Source organism: Nematolebias whitei, chromosome 18 (assembly GCF_014905685.2).
Source record: "Nematolebias whitei isolate Nwh7 chromosome 18, NemWhi1, whole genome shotgun sequence".
NCBI classification, from domain to species: domain Eukaryota; kingdom Metazoa; phylum Chordata; class Actinopteri; order Cyprinodontiformes; family Rivulidae; genus Nematolebias; species Nematolebias whitei.
In genome coordinates, this window is record NC_056515.1 from 40,445,024 (window position 1) to 40,450,151 (window position 5,128).

Consider the following 5,128-nt stretch of genomic DNA (forward strand, 5'->3'; position numbering starts at 1 on the left):
TCGAACACAACATACATTTGTTTACCTACAGAAACAGCCGAAGTGACTGAAAACAGGTTAAACATACGAGCCACTCACAAACAGCCTAATGTAGGTCAGTCATGTGACCCAACCATCAGTTTGGTTCGTTTACGTCCAGTGTGTACCTGCAGTTCAGAAGTTTAAACCGACATATGTAGAAAACTACCGGAGTGAACACTTTAAACTGCACCGTCTGATGAAGCTCAGGCTAACGTTTCATTTTTTGACTCATCTTTAACGTACGGTACTTGTCTTGTTGGATCAGAGGTGCAGAGCGCGGAGCCGTTTCAAACTTCAGAGCAAACTAAAACAGAAAATCTGTTGAAAGAACGACAGATTATTAGAGACCCTGTTTTCTTTTCCTTCATCTGTGCAGTAATTACGTGTCCCTCTCTGAGCGCTCGGCTCCATGTCCAGGCCACGTGCACATCGATCCGTCCACTTTCACCAATCTGCTGCCTTAACCAGCTCGTGCCGCTGCCGGTCACATCCTGCTCTCTACTCGGCGTCAGGCCCTGACAGACCTGAGGAATCTGCTCTGCAGGTGATTTACGGTGATCAGGTGACGGCGGCGCCGCCTCCTCCACAATAAGAGCACGGTTTGTTGTTGTTTGTTTTTAGGCGCACACTTTCTCTAGAGAGAAATTACAGACGGGTGTGATCTGAAGCTGTTCAGCTGTGATGGAAAAGACAATCGATATGAGACGCCTTTAGAGCATCCTTATGATGCGTCTCATTAAAACTTCAGTGAAACTTTAAAATGAAACTGGAATTTAACTTAAAACAGGACGGGGACACACGACCCATGGACATGAACAAACTAAGGTGGGACTGCAAGAAAATTCAAAGATGCTAAATGGGATTGTTACATCAGCTGTGACATCAGTCATAGAGCCTAAAGTCTGGAGACTGGTACAGGACATGTATGAGGACAGCAGGACATGTATGAGGACAGTGGTGAGATGTGCTGTAGGAGTGACGGATAGTTTCAAGGTGGAGGTTGGAGTGCATCAAGGATCGGCTCTGAGCCCCTTCTTGTTTGCTCTGGTGATGGACCGACCAACAGATGAGGTCAGGCAGGAATCCTCGTGGACAATGTTTGCAGATGACATTGTGTTCTGTGGTGAGAACAGGGAACAGGTGGAAGAGAACTTGGAGAGGTGGAGGTATGCACTTGACAGAAGAGGAATGAAAGTCAGCCATAGTAAGACAGAGTCCATGTGTTTGAATGAGAGGGAGGAGGTGGAACAGTGAGGCTACAAGGAGCAGAGGTCACAAAGGTGCAGGACTTCAAAGACTTGGGGTCCACTGTCCAGGAAAATGGGGAGTGTGGTTAAGAGGTGAAGAAGTGATTCCAGGCAGGATGGAGTGATGGAGAAAAGTCTCAGGAGTGATTTGTGACAAAAGGGTGTTGGCAAAGGTCAAAGGAAAAGTTTACAAGACAGTGGTGAGAACAGTTATGTTGTATGGTCTGGAGACAGAGACATGGACAAAAAGACAGGAGACAGAACTGGAAGTGAAAGAAATGAAGATGTTGAGGTTCTCCTTAGGAGTGACAAGGATGGAGAAGATCAGGAATAAGATCATCAGAGGTACAGCACAGGTTGAATAACTGGGAGATAAAGTTAGAGAGGACTCACTAAGATGGTTTGGACATGTCCAGAGGAGGGACAGTGGTTTGGACATGTCCAGAGGAAGGACAGTGGTTTGGACATGTCCAGAGGAGGGACAGTGGTTTGGACATGTCCAGAGGAGAGTCAGTGTGTATATTGGTAGAATGATGTTAGAAATGCAGCTGCCAGGAAAAAGACAAAGAGGAGACATATGGATGCAGTTAGAGAGGACATGGAGGTAGTTGAAGTGAGGACAGAGGACACAGAAGACAGAGTCAGATGAAGGAGGACTCACTGTGGAGACCCCTGTAACAGCCACAAAAAAAATTAAACAGATAAAACTGATCTAAACTAAAGGAATCCATCCATCCATCCATCCATTTTCTTCCGCTTATCTGGGGTCGGATCACGGGGTAGCAGCTTAAGTGGGGAGGCCCAGACTTCCCTCTCCCCAGTCACTGGGGCCAGCTCCTCCGGGGGAATCCCGAGGCGTTCCCAGGCCAGCCGAGAAACATAGTCCCTCCAGCGTGTCCTGGGTCTTCTTCTGGGTCTCCTCCTGGTGGGACGTGTCTGGAACACCTCACCAGGGAGGCGTCCAGGAGGCATCCTAACCAGATGCCCGAGCCACCTCAACTGGCTCCTCTCGACGCGTAGAAGCAGCGGCTCTACTCTGAGTCCCTCCTGGATGATCGAGCTTCTCACCTTATCTCTAAGGGAGAGCCCAGACACCCTGCGGAGAAAACTCATTTTGGGCGCTTGTATCCGAGATCTTGTTCTTTCGGTCACAACCCAAAGCTCATGACCATAGATGAGGGTAGGAACGTAGATCAGTCGGTAAATTGAGAGCTTTGCCTTTTGACTCAGCTCTCTCTTCACCACGACAGACCTGTACAGCACCCGCTTCACTGCAGACGCTGCACTATCCATCTATCGATCTCACGCTCCGTGTTTCCCTCATTCGTGAACAAAACCCCAAGATACTTGAACTCCTCCACTTGGGGCAGGACCTCCTCCCTGACCCAGAGAGGGCACTCTACCTTTTTCCGGCTCAAGACCATGGCCTCGGATTTGTAGGAACTTATCCTCATCCCGGCTGTGTCGCACTCGGCTACGAACTGCTCCAGCGAAAGCTGTAGCTCACAATTTGATGAAGCCAATAGGACCACATCATCTGCAAAAAGCAGAGACGCAATCCTAAGGCCACCAAAATGGATCCCCTCAACACCTTGCCTACACCTAGAAATTCTGTCCATAAAAGTTATGAACAGAATCGGTGACAAAGGGCAACCTTGGCGGAGTCCAACTCTCACAGGGAACAAGCCCGACTTACTGCCGGCAATGCAGACCAGGCTCTGACACCAGTCATACTGGGACCTAACAGCCCATATCAAAGGGCCTGGTACACCATACTCCCAGAGTTCCCCCCACAGGGTTCCCCGAGGGACACGGTCGAACAACTTCTCCAAGTCCACAAAGCACATGTAGACCAGTTGGGCAAACTCCCACGCACCCTCCAGGACCCTCCTGAGAGTGTAGAACTGGTCCAGTGTTCCACAACCAGGATGAAAACTGCACTGCTCCTCCTGAATCCGAGGTTTGAATAGATCTTACCAGGGAGGCTTAAGAGCGTGATCCCCCTGTAGTTGGAACACACTCTACGGTCCCCCTTTTTGAATAGGGGGACCACCACCCCGGTTTGCCAATCCAGGGGAACTTCCCCCGATGTCCACGCAATATTGCAGAGTCGCGTAAGCCAACACAACCCTACAACATCCAGAGCCCTAAGGAACTCCGGGCAAATCTCATCCATCCCTGGGGCCCTGCCACCGAGGAGCTTTTGAACCACCTCGGTGACCTCAGCACCAGAGATTGGAGGGCCCGAACCAGAATCCCCAGGCTCCGCTTCCTCAGTGGAAGACATACCGTTGGGATTGAGGAGGTCTTCGAAGTATTCTGCCCACCGACCCACTACATCCCAAGTTGAGGTCCGCAGCACACCACCCCAACTATAAACAGTGTTAGTGGTATACCGCTTCCCCCCTGAGATGCCGGATGGTGGACCAGAATCGCCTCGAAGCCGTGCGGAAGTCATTCTCCATGGCTCCGCCGAACTCCTCCCATGCCCGAGTTTTTGCCTCAGCGACCACCCGAATCGCATGTCGCTTGGACTGCCGGTACCCATCAGCTGCTTCCGGGGTCCCACAGGCCAAAAAGGCCCTATAAGACTCCTTCTTCAGCCTAACAGCATCCCTCACCGCCGGTTTCCACCACCGGGTTCGAGGGTTGCCATTGCGACAGGCACCAACTACTTTGTGGCCACAGCTCTGGTAAGCCGCCTCGACAATAGAGGCACGGAACATGGCCCACTCAGACTCAACGTCCCCCACCTCCCCTGGAACATGTTCGAAGTTCTCCCGGAGATGGGAGTTACAGCTCCATCTCACAGGAGAGACTGCCAGACGTTCCCAGCAAACCCTCCCAATACGTTTGGGCCTGCCAGGTCTGACCGGCATCCTACCCCACCATCGGAGCCAACTCACCACCAGGTAGTGATCAGTGGACAGCTCCGCCCCTCTCTTCACCCTAGTGTCCAAGATATGTGGCCGCAGATCAGATGAGATGATGACAAAGTCAATCATTGAACCGCGGCCTAGGGTGTCCTGGTGCCAAGAGCACATGTGGACACCCTTATGCTTGAACATGGTGTTCGTTATGGACAATCCATGATGAGCACAGAAGTCCAACAACAGAACACCACTCGGGTTCAGATCAGGGGGGCTGTTCCTCCCAACCACACCCCTCCAGGTCTCACTGTCATTGCCCACGTGAGCAATGAAGTCCCCCAGCAGAACAAGGGAGTCCCCAGGAGGTGCACTTTCCAGTACCCCCACCAAGGACTCCAAAAAGGGTGGGTAATCTGAACTGCCATTTGGTGCATAAGCACAAACGACAGTCAGAATCCGTCCCCCCACACGTAGGTGGAGGGAGGCCGCCCTCTCATTCACCGGGGTGAACCCCAACACACAGGCACCAAGATATGGGGGCAATAAGTATGCCCACTCCTGCTAGGCGCCTCACACCAGGGGCAACTCCAGAGTGGAAGAGTGTCCAGCCCCTCTCAAGGAAACTGGTTCCAGAGCCCGAGCCATGCGTAGAGGTGAGTCCGACTATTTCTAGCCGGAACCTCTCAGCCTCACACACCAGCTCAGGCTCCTTCCCCACCAGTGAGGTGACATTCCACGTCCCAATAGCCAGCTTCTGTAGCCGAGGATCAGACCGCCAGGGTCCCCGCCCTCGGCCACCACCCATCCCACCCGACCCCTTTGGCCCCTCCCACAGGAGGTGAGCCCATGGGAAGGGGGACCCATGTCTCCTCTTCAGGCTGTGCCCGGCCGAGCTCCATGGGTAAAAGCCTGGCCACCAGGCGCTTGCCAGCGTGCCCAACCTCCAGGTCTGGCTCCAGAGTGGGGCCCCGTTGATCCACGTCCGGGCAA